This window comes from Trachypithecus francoisi, unplaced genomic scaffold (genome assembly GCF_009764315.1).
Source record: "Trachypithecus francoisi isolate TF-2019V2 unplaced genomic scaffold, Tfra_2.0 Lachesis_group8, whole genome shotgun sequence".
Classification (NCBI taxonomy): domain Eukaryota; kingdom Metazoa; phylum Chordata; class Mammalia; order Primates; family Cercopithecidae; genus Trachypithecus; species Trachypithecus francoisi.
Genome location: NW_022681473.1, coordinates 45,760,130 through 45,776,464, shown reverse-complemented (window position 1 = coordinate 45,776,464; position 16,335 = coordinate 45,760,130). Strand labels below are relative to the sequence as shown.

Below are 16,335 nucleotides of genomic sequence, written 5' to 3'. Positions count from 1 at the left end.
TCATCCATTGTGGAAGACAATGTGGCAATTCCTCAAGTATCTAGAACCAGAAATACCATTTGACCCAGCAATCCCATTACTGGGTGTATACCCAAAGGATTATAAATCATTCTACTATAAAGACACATGCACACATATGTTTATTGCAGCACTGTTCACAATAGCAAAGACTTGGAACCAACCCGAATGCCCATCAATGATAGACTGGATAAAGATAATGTGGCACATATACACCATGGAATACTATGCAGACATAAAAATGGATGAGTTCTTGTCCTTTGCAGGGACATGGATGAAGCTGGAAACCATTATCCTAAGCAAACTAACACGGGAAGAGGAAAGCAAACACCGCATGTTCTCACTCATAAGTGGGAGTTGAACAATGAGAATACATGGACACCGGGAGGGGAACATCACACACTGGGGCCTGTTGGGGGATTGGGGGAAGCAGAGAGAGAGCATTAGGACAAATACCTAATGCTTGCATGGTTTAAAATCTAGATGACGGGTTGATGGGTGCAGCAAACCACCATGCCACATGTATACCTATGTAACAAACCTGCATGTTCTGCACAAGTATCCCAGAACTTAAAGTATGATTTTAAAAAAAGAAATTATAGAAAATAGAGAAAAATAGGTTATTTACAGAAAATTATACTTACATATGTACTCAGAAGCATAAATTTGGTGACAGAAAAGACTTTACTATATACTGGCATCTCAGAAGCAGTTCTGAAAGAGCTTAGTTTTATTTTCTTGAGTTTTAAGAATGCCTAAGATCCTTCTTCATTTTCAATATTGGGAGGCAAGTAGTATTTACTTTAAATGTCCCATATTGCCCGGGCATAGTGGCTTATGCCTGTAATCTGAACACTTTGGGAGGCCGAGGAGGATGGATCACCTGAGGTCAGGAGTTCAAGACCAGCCTGACCAACATGGCAAAATCCTGTCTCTACTAAAACTACAAAATTAATTGGGCGTGGTGGCACATGCCTGTAGTCCCAGCTGCTTGGGAGGCTGAGGCAGGAGAACCGCTTGAACTTGGGAGGCGGACGTTGCAGTGAGCCGAGATCGCACCAAAGCGCTCCAACCTGGGTGACAGAGTGAGACTCTGTTTCAAAAAAAAAAAAAGAAAAGTCCCATATTAGCAATGTTATACTCTATAAGGGGTACATCTGCAGACATACCGAGTGTCACTGTAGAAGAGCATGGAATGGCTTCTGTGAAGAAGTTCAGGTACATCAGTGCAAAAGTAAACTGAACTAGTTCTTTCATCTCTATGGTAACAGCTTCCTTCTCTTTATCAACATTACTTATTTGTGACAATTTAATGTTTCTATTTGCAAGTTCTCCAGTTGCAGAAAATTTCACTCCATCTTTTGCACAGGAAATTACAACAGCATCTCCAATATGACTGAGATATCGGCATATGCACGCAAATTCACCAGCAGGCATCTTTACTACACAGCTGTACTCTTGTTCTGGAATTCCAAGTTGTTCAGCATCCAAATCCATTAGCTTCACTTTACAATCTGAAACTTTGTCCTGATTTAGTGCTTTAAATACTAGTGGCTAAGGTGTCTGCATTATCTTCAGCTCCTAACGTCATGAGATCTTCATTGCCAGCACAGTGTAGTATTTTGAACATACTGGTGAGGTTCATGCCTATGGCCAGATTGCAGTCGCAGCAGCACGTGTTGAAGCCCTTGGAGCAGTGGGTGAGCTGCCCCGAGGAGATGCAGGACGAGTCTATGCTGTGCACATTCAGCTGCTTGAGCTAATGTCCTGGCAGGCCTCACTGATGAGGTCCTTGAGGGCCTCCAACACATTCTTCAGGATGGAGCCCTGGACCAGGCGTACCTTGAACATGGTGGAGTCACAATGACATGGCTACAGGCAGGTGCAACGGAAGAAGGTCTAGCCAGTTTTGGCTTTATGAAGCTCAGAGCAAATGGGCAAATGCAGTGGGAAGAGGCTGAGACCTCGAAAGATGATACAAGTCCACTATGCCTGCAACTGTTTAATCAAGTCTTGGTTTTTTAATGAAGAGCTGGTGCGGGTTCAGGAGCATGAGTGGTGGAATTCACAGATTGCTATCCTCAGAATACCTTCCTGGCAGAAATCCAGGAGCCATGCTGGGATCCACACCCACTCCACCTCCTGCTCCTGCAGTTTCTGCTGGCATCACTGGAGACAGTGGAGACTTGTCCGTTACTCTGGCAGGGATTGGACATACCTCCAGTGGGTTGTCGCTCCAGAAACCAGAGAGCAAAAGAAGCCTCTGGCTAGGCTGTCACCAGCCCCTGAGTGGATACATCATGCCCAGGGATTGAGAGTGAGTCATTGAAGCCCCAGGCTGGTGGTAACCAAGTTCCTTGAAGCCTTTACATTGCATATTGCTGAGTGGCACTATTGTAAGCAGGAGAGGAGGGCCAGAGAGGCATAAAGACTGTCTGCCCCCAAGCTTCTTCCTGGAAGGCCTGCAGGTACCTAAATTGTCAGAAAAACCATTAGTGCTTCTTGCCCAGGTGTCCCCAAGTGTCCCCAGTGGTCTGAGAGATGATCTTAGGAGTCACTTGGAGGAATATTGGGTTTTAAATGTAATAGTCATGCATTTTAATGTCTCTTCTATTTATGGCAAGTCATATAGGTTTTCAATTAGTGGTCATAATGGTTTTTTAAAAATAATGTTAAAAAAGTGAATCAGTCTCAAGCCTGTAATCCCAGCACTTTGGGAGGCCGAGACAGGCGGATCACGAGGTCAGGAGATCAAAACCATCCTGGCTAACACGGTGAAACCCCATCTCTACTAAAAAATACAAAAAAAATGGGCATGGTGGTGGGCATCTGTAGTCCCAGCTATTAGGGAGGCTGAGGCGGGAGAATGGTGTAAACCCGGGAGGCGGAACTTGCAGTGAGCTGAGATCTGGCCACTGCACTCCAGCCTGGGTGACATAGCAAGACTCTGTCTCAAAAAAAAAAAAAAAAAAAAAAAAAGTGAATCAGTTTAAAGAAAATTGTTAAGAGAAGCAGCATAGTATAGTAGTTAAGAGAATGAACTCTGAAGACAGATGCATGGTCAGATTCCCAGTACCAGACTTACCAGCTAAGGGACAGTGGGTAAATACTTCACTGTGCTGCGGTTTCTTTATCTTTAGGAATAACAGTAGTACCCACTTCATGAGTTAGTTCATGTAAGCACTTACAACATGTCCCAGCTCACACTAAGCATCACACAGGTAAATGTTAAATAAAATGCAGAAAATCAAGGTGGCAGGGGAGTATAGGGCAAACGTAATGAGGATGGGTCTAGTACAAGAGAAGGTTGTAGGAACGTTTGTCTTCTGTAGTTCTTGCTGTGATAGATGGGCACCCAGAGCCCAGGGAGCAGAAGCGTTGTATCCAAAGTCATAAACTGACATTGCATGGCAGGGCAGAATGAAATCCCTGCTCACTTGACTTACTATCAACTACAGGGCTGCAGAGGTGGCTCCTTCTATGGAGAAAGACAATTTGTCCCATGGGCCACTCAAAGTGGCAAACATAGTCTTCAACAGAGGTGACACAGACATACCTTGGAGGCAGCCATGCCATTGCTGACCCCTCAGATGGATGCAGTTTCCCATAGCTCCCTACTTGCTGATGAGATGGCCACGGCCATAAAGCAGTCTTCCAGAGTCTGTCCCAGGTAGATCTCAGGCCTCCCTATGCCAGGGCCAGGCCATAGAGGTCATGGCTGGAGCCTCAGGACCTACCACAGAGCTGACCCAGAGAAGCCTCTGAAGGAATGTTTGATGACTCACCAAATGAATGAATGAGTAAATAAATAAACAAATGCTTTTTCATCATCCCCATTACATGGATCAGCTGATCAGCTAAGCAGTGCATATGCATGTGCCCAAGGGCCCTTTTGGTGCAGTGTGTGTTCTTTCTGTGGGTGAGACTGTGGAGGTATGTGTCTGCAGAAGGTGCTAGGATAGTGCTGGGTGTGTCACACACGAGGCCATGCCCTACACTTGTGCAGGTTTTCTGTGACCTCTGGGATCTGAAAGATCAGTGTTTGCTAGAGCTGAATAACAGTGAGGTTAGGGGAGTTTGAAGGAGGGAATGGAGGTGTGACATTTCTGGGGCCCAGTCCTGTAGGCAGGTTTAGGGCTTAATGACTATAATCACTTTGGCATGAGCAGCTGACATGGGCTCCTCACTCTATAGTTTACCTAGAGTGCTGCCACTCCAGTTTCATCACTGGTTCCTCAGCACTGCATGAGAGCAGAGCAGTTATTGCAGTTCTATTTAAAAACAAAGCCTGTTAAATGGCAAAGCTGGATAGAATCAGCTCCTCTGAACCCATGTCCAGTATGATCTCAAGCCAGGGTGCCTTTGGGTTGTGTATATCCCAGTAACCAATCCTGGCTGTGGCATGGTGCTTAGCACATGATTCTCATCCCCTACCTCCAGGATTATTTGCTGAAGAGTCAGTGACCAAATGAATAGTGCAAAGGAGAGACAAGAGACCTGGGTCGAGGGCAAAGGGTGTCAGCTCAGGGCTGAAGGGCGCAGGAGGAAGAAAGGGCTGGAAGGAATTCTCTGAAGATGGGCTGCTTCTTTCATGACTATGTTGGCCAGGCCAGGTTTTGGCTCAAGCCTTTCCTTGCTTTTAACTTATCAGAAAATTTGTCATTGGTTCCCTAAATATTGAGAATAAATCCAAAGTCCCACCATGGTTCATAAGGTGCCACGTGAGCAGGCTGCCCACTATCTTCTCTCTTCTACTGTGTAGCCCATGGAATGTCACTCATTGGCTGCCTTTTGCCATTTCTAAAACATTCCAGCATACTCAGGCCTCAGGGCCTTTGCACTTGCTGTTCCCTCTGCCTGATATGCCTTTCCCCCACTATCTACCTCAAATGTACATCCTCAGAGAGGCCCTCTCTGCCACCTTGCCCCCGTGGCCTTCCTTGTTTTTCTCCATAACACTGATCACTCCTTGGCATTTTATTGTATATGCATTTCTATCTGTCCACTGGAAATGAAGCATCACAAGGCCAGAGATCTTTGCCCGCTTTGTTCACTGCTGTATGCCCAGTGCCTAGCATGATGACTCACATTTATTAGGCATATGAGATACAAATTAAATGCATTTGAATGAGTTAGTATGGTTTGGAGCTTTTACCTCTCTGAAGCTTCTAGGTGTGCTACTTTCACAGGAAGAGTGATCCTGGCCTAGGATGCTAGTGCCTACAAAGTAGCAGAGCTTGTACTTTATTAGATTCACTATATCCTTACGAAAGAGGAGGCACATTGGATAAGATGCAGCCCCAGTCCCCCATCCTCTGCCAAAACCAACGTGTCCCAGTCTGAAGCAGATCCTAGTTAAGCTGGATGGTGGACTGGTAGACCAGCATCCCTCTGGCCAGAGCAGACATGGATGGCGGGACTGGCAAAGATCGGGACTGAGAATGGCTGAGATCAGGACATCAGGGGTCAAAGATCAAGACAGGGATCTGGGGCTGGGACTAGGGCTGGGAAGAGCCAATGGGTCCTTGGTGGGCATTTAGGGGAGCTGGATAGTTGATATGGTTTGGCTATGTCCCTACCCGAATTTCATCTTGAATTGTAGCTCCCATAATCCCCATGTGTCATGGGAGGGACCCAGTGGGAGGTAATTGAATCATGGAGGCAGTTTCACCCATACTGTTCTCATGGTAGTGAATAAGTCTCACAAAATCTGATAATTTTATAACGGGAAACCCCTTTCACCTGGCTCTCATTCTGTCTTGTCTGCTGCCATGTATGATGTGCCTTTTGCCTCTGCCATGATTGTGAGGCCTCCCCAGCCACTTGGAACTGTGAGTCCATTAAACTTCTTTTTCTTTAAAAATTACCCATCTCAGGCATGTCTTTATCAGCAACATGAAAATGGACTAATAGAGTAGCCAATGTGTCTGGAATGATGATGGGGGGCCAGTTAAGGTGGCTTCTTGTAAGCCGTTGATACTTAGGACTTCTCTGCTGGCCCTACCTGGGCATGAAAGATCCATTTCTTGGCAGGATAAACGACAACAATATTGTAATATGTAAAGATCCTACATATCTGCTATCTCATAACAACCATGTGTAGTATGTTTATTCATTTAGCCAACAAATATGTGTTGATCCTGTGTAAGAACCAGGCACTGTAGATGTTGCCTCAGTCACTGCTTTAGTCCGTTTGTGTTGCTATGGACTCAGGTATACCTGAGCCTGGATGATTTATAAAGAAAAGGGGTTTATTTGGCTGACCGTTCTGCAGGCTGTACAAGAAGCATGGAGCTGGCATCTGTTGATGGCCTCTGGTGAGGGTCTCAGGCTGTCTCTACTCACTGCAGAAGGGGAAGGGGAACTGGTGTGTGCAGAGATTATGTGGTGAGACAGGAAGCAAGGGAGGGGAGGGAGGTGCCAGGCTTTTTATAACAATCAGTGCCTCCTGGAAACTAACAAAAAACTCATTACCTCAAGGGGGCACCAAGCCATTCATGAGGGATCTATCCCCATGACAAAAACACCTCCCATTATGCCCCACCTCCAACACTGGAGGTCAAATTTCACCATGAGGTTTGGGGGACAAACATCCAAACTATAGCAGTCACATACAGGCAATCTCTACATTTATAGAGGTAACTAACACTCCTTCAACAAAATAGATGATTGTTTACTAAAATACATCAGTTGCTTTATCATCCGTGCTAAGACTAGTGGTTATTACATAGTAGATGCTCAATTAATATTTTTGAATTGCTGGATGAATATGTAGGTTAATGACTTCATCCATATACTGAACAAGGAAGTAACCCAGAAAAATCAGATTTGGAAATCTGGCTCAGGGTGGTTTTACTCTTGAGACCAAATAGTTCTCTCTGATTCTAAGACTTTGAAGGTTTACAGATTTGGAATTAATACATTTCTAAACTGAAAATACCAAAAAATATTGTGGGGAAGTGGTTAAAAGTTGCCAGTTTTTCATTTTTCCAAGTAAGGAGGTGGAGAAAGATATTACCAACAAGTGTTATTTCATAAAAGGGCATTTAAACACTTCAGTTGTGTGAAGGGTGATCCTAGAATTTTAAATCATTGGATACATATTGGTTCTATGAAAAAGTTACTACATTGTTCTAATCTTTTTCCCATTTCACTGAGGATTGGGGTAAACTTCACTAATCCACAGTGAAGAGACAGGTCCGAGCTCACATGGGCACTTGGGAGCCTCTGGCCTGGAGGAACCAGTCACTCAAGTTCTTTCCTCTCTCTTTGTCTCTCTTTTTAGTCCTCTCCCCTTTCTTCTTCTCTTTCTTCTTTCTTTCTCACCTCTTACATACAGACACACTTAGACACACCGAGGCACATTTCAAAATTCCAAAGCGAAGCAGGCCATGTATCAGAGTTAGACCTGAGGTGGAGAAGAAAGACAACCTCTCCTGTTCTGAGCACTGCTTTCCCAACTCTAAAAAGAAAAGGAGAAGGGGGTGGGGGTGAAGGGGAGGAGAATCTTCCTACCGTCCCATCAACCTTCTTTATTATATCTGTTCAAAGTGAAAAAACAAAATGGTTTTAAACTCTCAGTGTTAGTTTATGACTCCTATTAATCACATGTAATAACCCTCCCAATTATTAAATTATGGGGACATGTGTTTCCTCAGCCAAACAGAATAATTATTTACTGAAATGAATTAACATATAGAAAAGCCTCAGTTCTATGGAGGCTGAAACTTTGCATAATGAGTTTATCAGCCTTAAAAGCACCAGACGAGCTTTTTTTTTTTGGTGAAATAAATACACTGATTATGGTGAAGCTTATCCGTGCTGGCATCTTGCCATTTGCTATTTCTTTAATAAACACAGGTCGAGTTGTGTATCTGTTTTCAGTTTCATTTATCAAGGCTCCCCTTTGCAATTAACAGCTGCGGTAGAGGTGGTGTGGGGGTAGAGAAGATATGTTCTTACCAGCCTCCTCCTCCAGGTCCCCAAAGTTGCTCATTTGGGGCTTTCTTTGTATTTTAATAGGTTTGTCGATCAGCTGACGGCAGCAGCGCAGCAGCGATGCACAGATCTGATCTGCGTTGGCAATATACTTATCACTTGGACATGCATCTCCAGGACACCAGCCTTAGCAGGAAGGGGAGCCAATCAAGGGGAAACAATTATGCAAATTTAAAATGTAAACTCTCTGGAGCCCCTGCCACAACCTGGTAAGAAGATGAAGGTCTGCTTTCCATTCCTTTTGCTAGTGACAGCAAGCTCTCTTCCCACATATCTTCCAGGGAGATTCCTAAGTCATTTAAGCATCTGCAAAATGGCCCCATGGACATGTGTGGGGAATGAGGATTTATGGGTAATTATATCTAAAAAAACTCTTATTTTTCATGGTACTCATGAAGCCACCCAGTCTCCTAAATTTTTTTATCTAGTGATGTAGGGACTGTGTCAAATGTTCACCAAAGGACATTTAGATCATTCATTCATTCAACAAGCATTTAGTAATGTATATTTCAAAATTGCTGAGAGTAGATTTTAATTGTTCACACTCTTCCCAAAATGATAAGTATATGAGGTGATGGACATGTTAATTAGTTTGATTTAATCATTCCATATTGTGTACATATATCAAAACATCAGATTGTATCCCATAAATATATACAATTACTTGTCAATTAAAAATAAAATTTGAAAAAAATACAGGCATGTATTCAAGGGTGCAATACTGGGAGCTCCTTGAGCTTATAGTTTGGTTACTTTGTTTATTCCTTAAAAAACAGATAGCAAACATCTACTCGGAGTGAGGTACTGGTTTTGGGTGGAGAAAGGACAGATGAGGTTCCTGCTGTCATAGAGCTTACCTTTGGGGATGGGTGGGTGCAGGAGCATGGCGTGAGGCTTTTGATGTGGTTCTCAATAAGAACCATGACTCCTGGCAGTCACAGCCTAGCTCTTGAATGTAGTCTGGACCTAGTGACTTGCTTCTGAGAAATAGAATACGGCAAAAGTGATGGGACGTCACTCCTGATTGGGCTACAAAAGACTGCCTTTTATCTCAATGGCACTCTCTGTCTCTTGCCCTCTCACTTGCTCTGATAAAGCTTGCTGCTCTGTTGTGAGATGCTCTATGGAGAGGCCTGCATGGCAAAGAACTGAGGGTGTCCTCTGACCAACAGCTCATGAGAAACTGAGCCTCACTCCATTGTCCACAGGTATGAGCTAGGGAGCAGATCTTTCTAGTGGAGCCTTGAGGGCACTTCTAGCCCCAGTCAAAACCTTGATTGCAGCCTGCGAGACTCAAAACCATAGGCTTTAGCTAGCCACTCCTGGGTTCCTGGCCCACAGAAACTGTGAGATAGTAAATGTTTTTAATGTTAAGTTATTAAGTTTTGGGGCAATTTCTGGCTTAGTCAGGTCTGAGTGCTAAAACAAAATACCATTGACTAGGTGGCTTAAGAACAAACATTTATCTCACATGGTTCTGGAGGCTGGGAACTAGCAGATCCAGTGTCTGGTGAGGGCCCTGTTACTGGCTTATAGATAGCCACCTTCTTACTGTGTCCTCACATGAGCAAAAGACACAGAACTTTAGTGTCTTCTTCTTCCTCTTTTTTTTTTTTTTTTTTTTAAGATGGAGTCTCGTTCCATTGCCCAGGCTAGAGTGCATGTGATGATCTCATCTCACTTTAGCCTCTGCCTCCTGGGTTCAAGCAATCCACCCACCTCAGCCTCCTGAGGAGCTGGGATTACTGATGTGCGCCACCACACCTGCTAATTTTTTTTGTATTTTTAGTAGAGATGGGTTTCACCATGTTGGCCAGGCTGGGTCTCTAACTCCTGACCTCATATGATCCTCCTGCTTTGGCCTCCCACAGTACTGGAATTAAAGGCATGAGCCACTGCGCCTGGCCATCTTTCTCTTCTTATAAGGATATTACTCCTATCATGGAGGTTCTTCCCTTATGAACTCATCTAAATTGAATCACTCCCAAGAGCCCCACCTCATATTGGGAATTAGGGCTTCCATATATAAATTTTGGGAAGACACAAATAAATAAGCAGTCCATAACAATTTGTTTTATGGCAATAGATAATATGGTGGCTGGAGGTGGGGAGTGAGATTATAAATTAATAGGCAAAAAGGAAGATATGAGCTGGTGAAAAGGCAGTGCTGAACATGAAGGAAAGGTGATAGACATACTGAAGAGTAACAGGGTGGCTGCTGAGAATTTGAGTCTCAGGGCAGAACAGACCCTAAAGGTCCTTTATTCAATACCCTAGATTTAGCCAGTGTGCTCTGTGCATCCCTTCCAATGGGCATCCAGCCTTGGGTCAAATACCCCAAGTGAGGGGGAAATTCACGTATTTGTTACTCTGTCCCATCTTTGGATGTAAAAAATACTTGCTGCTGGGCTGGAATTTGCATCCCTATGGTTTTGTCTCCCTGGTCCTGGTCTTTCTCTTTGAGGCCATTTGTCCTCTCTGGTCTTTTGAGCCCCTATACCCTAGGCAGTTGTCCAGCCTTTCTTAGTTGGCCCTCAAATTCCCTGACCCAGGTCTCCTTTCTTTCCCAGACTGGTTTCGATCTTTTGATACTGCTTTTGGCCTTTCTGACTTGACTGCCTTTCACACTCCCCTTCCTCTACCCACTGGGTCTCTTCCCACAGTCTCTGTTTGCTCCTGTGGTCTAGGGGTCTGTATAGCTTTAGTTAGGAATTCTGCAACTTTGGTCAATGGCCCCTCACAGCATCATGCCAGTCTCCTCCCTCACATGGCAAGCTCTTCTTTTCGCAGAAAATGGTCACCACATGCCAGTTGAGCATTTTCCTCTTCTGCTAAACGTGCCCACCTCTTTGGCGCTTCACCTCCTCCTCCTCCCCAGTGACTTCCTTCCTCCCTTCCCTTCTCTGCCAGCCTCAATTATCACTTCTGCAGAGGACTCCCTGGGGGGTGGCCCTCTCTAGTCAGCTACCTGCTAGACATTGTCCTGTGAGATACTTACAGCCCCTGGAGCTCAGCGTACCTTCCTTCCTGTCCTCTGACAAATATCCACTGATGTTGACACTGGGTCAGTGTTCCTTCTAGTCATCGTCCCCTTTCCTCCCCTGCCTGATGGGCCAGAGTCTCCTGTGTCTCCTGGTATTCTATGCTCTAAACTCAGGGACATCCTAGGCTTTTTCTTTTTCCTTCGCCATCCATGATTAAATCTGTCATCTGGTTTGCCTTTTTTTTTTTTTCCCTTCTCAGGGCCTCTTTCATCTGCCCCTTCCTTCTGCCACCCCTGAGGACCGGTCTTCATCAGTTCACCCCAGACCATAATAATCCCCATCCCCCAAAGAATTTATTACAGGAGACAGTGCTGGAAACTGGAAGTATAGAGACAGGCAAAGCAGATCTGGCATCTGTCCTCGTGGAGCTTGCAGTGAGCTTGTTCATGCATGCATGCATTCACATATTCATTCATTCATTCAAATAGTTATTGAACACCTTCCATGTTACTTTGTCTAGTTGTCTCAGATTCCTGATAGTTGGAGGTAACTTTCTAACTTAGTTGTACTGAGGGGGGCAGTTTCCAATAAACAGCTTGACAATTATTTTGATAATTAGCAGCAGTAACTGAGAAGGACAGCCTGGAATGTCAGGGATACTTTCTCCACCCCACAAAAACCATGAATCTGAGAATTTCTGGGCTGCTGGTCTTATCTACAGGTCTGGCTGATTACCAGATGCCCTGCAGTGACATCTCAGGAAAGGCCAGGACTGGGAAGGCCAACCCCCAGAGCCTGCCTCTACATTCTTGAGACACTGTGGTAGTTCTCCCATCCTAATCCATCTTCTTCCCATCACCTGCAGCAGATCCACTTCAAGCACCTGCATCCTCCCAGGTACCCTGGTTGTTGGAGATGAGGGTCCTGGCTGCCAAGGCAGCAATTAAGACAAGCAGGCAGTGTCAGAGGAACAGTGTCCAGACAGCTTCCTGCAGGCTCTTAGGGAAGGAGTTCAGGCCAGAGGTGGGAGGAGGCAGTGAAGAATGATGTGGTACAACTGCAGGCTGAAGGGTGAGTGTGTGCATGCTAAGTAGACTGAGTTCGCGAGTGTGATACCAGGGTTAAGAATATGCTGATTTGGGCCAGACGCAGTGGCTCACGCCTGTAATCCCAGCACTTTGGGAGGCCAAGGTGAGCAGATCGCCTGAGGTCAGGAGTTTGAGACCAGTCTGGCCAACATGGCAAAACCCAGTCTCTACTAAAAACACAAAAATTAGCCGGGTGTGGTGGCTTACACCTGTAGTCCCAGTTACATGAGAGGCTGAGGCAGGAGAATCACTTGAACCCAGGAGGCGGAGGTTGCAGTGAGCTGAGATCACAGCACTGCACACCAGCCTGAGTGACAGAGCAAGACTCCATCTCAATAAATAAATAAATAAATATAAAAAGAATATGCTGATTTGGGAGATCCCAGATCTTCCTGCAGGAAGCTGTCTGGACACTGTTCCTCTGACACTGCCTGCTTGTCTTAATTGCTGCCTTGGCAGCCAGGACCCTCATCTCCAACAACCAGGGTACCTGGGAGGATGCAGGTACTTTATCACTACCTTTTTTGTCCTTGGGCTAATGAATTAATTTCTCTGAGTGACATTTGTTTCTTCATCTTAAATGGGACTACTAATGCCAGCCTCAGAAGGCTGCTGGAGTTTACAGGAGATAATGTGAGGAATTGCCTGGCATGGGTGGTCAATAAATGGTAGCTACTTATTATTAGTATGGTTAGGCTGGTTTTGAGGGTAGGGTCAGGCAGGAAGAACCAGAAAATTGGGGAGGAGCCAGAGTCCTCAGAGGACGTTTAAGTTCAGGCTGGGGAAGCCAAGATCCTTCCACAAATGCGCAGAGCATGTACAGGGATGGAAGTGGGGCAAAGCTCAGGTCAGAAGCTGGTGGGAGGTCAGACAGGTTGGAGAGTCCCTGGGCAGTTGCCAGGATTTTTTCCTGGATTCTCAGCAGCTGCCTTGATCGGCTGTTTCCTGGAGAAGTTGGACAGAGTGGGCAGGAGCTGTCACTAGGACATCAAAATTACTTTTCCCCTGGTTTGGGCCAGAATTGTTTCCAGAACAAAGCAGAGGCTCCAAATGACTATCAAGTGGCCCCGGATTAGAGACTGAAAGGCTTGGGGGCAGGGAGCCAGGCAAGCCCATCTAGACCTGGCCCACAAGGTGGGAGGGGATCCCTCCAGGGGGATGCCTCTCTGGGCTCACCTGGAAGCCCTGCACCTCCTCTCTTCCTGGCCAGACTCTTCCAGGTCATGCTCATCTGACCTGTTTCAAGGATGCTTATCTGACAACTCTAGTCCTTAAGGATGACTCCTCTCCCCACAGCAGTTTCTCTCTGTTTCTACAGTACCAGGCTAGCTGCTTTATACACGTTGTAGCATTTATTCATCAAGACATCCATGTGAGAAATGTTACACCCATTTTACAGAGACTAAAAGTGAGGCTCACATAGATTAAATAACTTTGCCAGGCTCCTGCAACTGGAAAATGGCAGGGCTGGGATTTAAACACAGGTCTGCCTAGTTCTAAAACCCTAAATTTCAAGAGACCAAGATGTTCCACTTACTATGGCTGAGTAACAAATTACTCTGAAATTTAGGAGAAGACAATTTATCAAGCTTATAGATTCTATGGGTCATAAATTCAGACAAGGCACAACAGGGATGACTTGTTGCTGCTCCATGATGTCTAGAGCCTCAGCCAGAAGACTTGAAGGCTACACCCATCTGAAGGCCTGTCCACTCCCATACCTGGTGACTGAGGCTGGCTTGAGGCTGGGGACCTCAGTTTCTCTCCACATAGTTCTCTCTAAAAGTCCCTCTGTATGGACTAGTTTGAGCTTCCTCACAGCATGATGGCACTGCCTCTGCCAACCTGCAAGTGAGGGTTCTTCCAAAAAGAACCAGGTGGAAAGCACCATCTTTTAAGATACAGCTTCAGAAGATGTACAGCATCGGTTTTGCTGCATTCTGCTTGTCAAGGCAGTCGCAAAGGCCCGTCCAGACACTGAAGGACGGGAAATAGACTTCCCTTCCAGACACTGAAGGAGGGGAAATAGACTTCCCTTTTTGATAGAGGATTAACAAGGTTTTGAAAGATGTGTGATCAGAACTATTATGTGGCTGATTACTTTTGGAAAAGTCAATCTGCTGCATGAAGGAACCTGAAGAAACATATCCATTAGGTGGTGAGCTCGTGAGGACTGACCTTGTCCTAGACTTCTTGGTAACTCTCATAGGCCCAGCATATTAAGACACACATAGTATTTGTTGAATTAAACGAATAAATACAGATTGTCCAAATCAGGCTATTCTGAGGATTTTATTATTATTCTTCCAATTTTGCATTTACTGCTTTCTCTTTTACCGTTAAGCTGAAATGTTCCATCTAATGTAAAGGTTCTTTTGCTTCAAGGTTTGTTTCTTCCATCGGGGGTCCAGCAGGATACCATTTTATTATGGGCATTTGCTTCGTGTTTTGCAGGAGTCTGTAGGAATGCTCTTGAAAATCTCAAAGACATGTCTTCAAACTTCCGTCAGAGCCTTCAATTCTTAGAACAACATCACCCTTCTGCCTTGGCCAGCCATGCTCAAAGCATGTTTTTTTCCCCCTTGGAATTTCCAAAGACTCTGCATGGAGGTGACAGAGGATCCTGCAACTGTAGTCTAGGGGCTTGTTGTGGAATAAGTATAGGCTTCAATCATAAAGGGAGAATATGGATAAGACCTGGATAGTGATCCTTTGCCAATATATGTATTTTTTGTCTGTCTTTCCTTTTTTCTTCTTTTTTGTAACCTTTTCCCTGCCTCTCTTTCTCCAAAATGCAATCTGGCTTTGTTTGTAGCTCACTACTCCCCAGACTGATCTCCAGTTCTGTGAAAAATCACAGCCCTGCCTTCATCTTACTGTTCAGTGTGCTGCTGCTGGGAGTTGCTGCAGAAGGTACACTGATCCGGCAGCTTACCTGGATGGGTAGAGCCAGATGGGGAGTGGGAGGAGGAAGAACGTTGGGAAGAACGGCCAATGGATGCTGGGCTTAATACCTAGGTGATGGGATGATCTGTGCAGCAAACCACCGGGGCACACGTTTACCTATGTAACAAACCTGCACATCTTGCACATGTACCCCTGAACTTAAAAGTTGAAGATTAAAAATTAAAAAAATAACCTTTGGTCATACTTCTAGAACATTTTCTCTCTCTTTCTCTCTCTCTCTCTTTCTCTCTCTCTCTTTCTCTCAGTGTGTGTGTGTGAGTTTGTATATACACACATACCTAGGTACAAAATATTTTTAACAAAATAAATATGGTTTATACTTTACAAACAGGTAACTGGCTTCCTGTGCCTCCCCTGATTTAAATATGAACAGATATTTTCATCAATAAACATTCCTCTTTGACAGTGATATGAAGAGTGATTATCCATTTTATGGGTGTAGCATGATTTATTTTACTGATCTCTACTATTTTAGGATGTTTAGGTTTTCTGATTTTCTATTAGAATCAACAGCATGATGAACATTCCTTCAGCTAAATCTCTTTATCTCTTATTTCCTCAGTATGTATTTCTAAAACAATAATACATTTAGTTAAAGGATATATATACACAACATGCATATTTATGTATGTGTATATATGTATATGTATGTATGTATATATATTAAAACACTTTTTTGCCTTGAGAGAGAGTCTCACTGTGTTACCCAGGCTGGAGTGCAGTGGTGGGGTCTCGGCTCACTGCATCCTCTGCCTCTCGGACTCAAGTGATCCTTTCACCTCAGCCTCCTGAGTAGCTGGGACTATAAGCACTCACCACCAAGCCTGACTAAGTTTTGTATGTTTTGTAGGGACAGGGTTTCACTATGTTTCCCAGGCTGGTCTCCAACTCCTGAGCTTAAGCGATCCACCCACCTTGGCCTCCCAAAGTGCTGAGATCACAGGCATGAGCCACTGTGCCCAGCCTAAAGAATATTTTTGAAAAAGCTTAAAAATTGTCTCCCAAAGTTTGTAATTTACTTAATAGCATCAGTGCTTGGGGATGCTAATAAATCATCATTAACACTTAGTGCTTTCCATGTGACAAACACCCGTAAAGATTTTACAGACATCATCTCAATCTCTCCACTGACCCTAAGAGAGGACGTTATTATTTCCATTTCATAGATGGGAAAACTGAGGACCAGATGGACAAAGTAACTTGCTCAAGGTCATACAGCCAGGAAATGGCAGATAGGCGATTCAAACCCAGCTCAGACTGACTGCAAAAACCCTCCTCTC

At 44.7% G+C, this 16,335-nt stretch overlaps 1 long non-coding RNA gene and 1 pseudogene across 1 annotated transcript in view; one reads left to right on the top strand and one right to left on the bottom strand.

Moving 5' to 3' along the window:
• The window catches only part of LOC117080219, a 49,660-nt gene that overhangs the window by 30,676 nt on the left and 2,649 nt on the right, over positions 1-16,335 (top strand). The window contains exon 2 of the long non-coding RNA XR_004435760.1: positions 8,041-8,225. This is a non-coding gene — a long non-coding RNA (uncharacterized LOC117080219). The remainder of the gene's footprint in view (positions 1-8,040; positions 8,226-16,335) is intronic.
• LOC117080218 lies at positions 774-1,869 on the bottom strand (annotated as a pseudogene).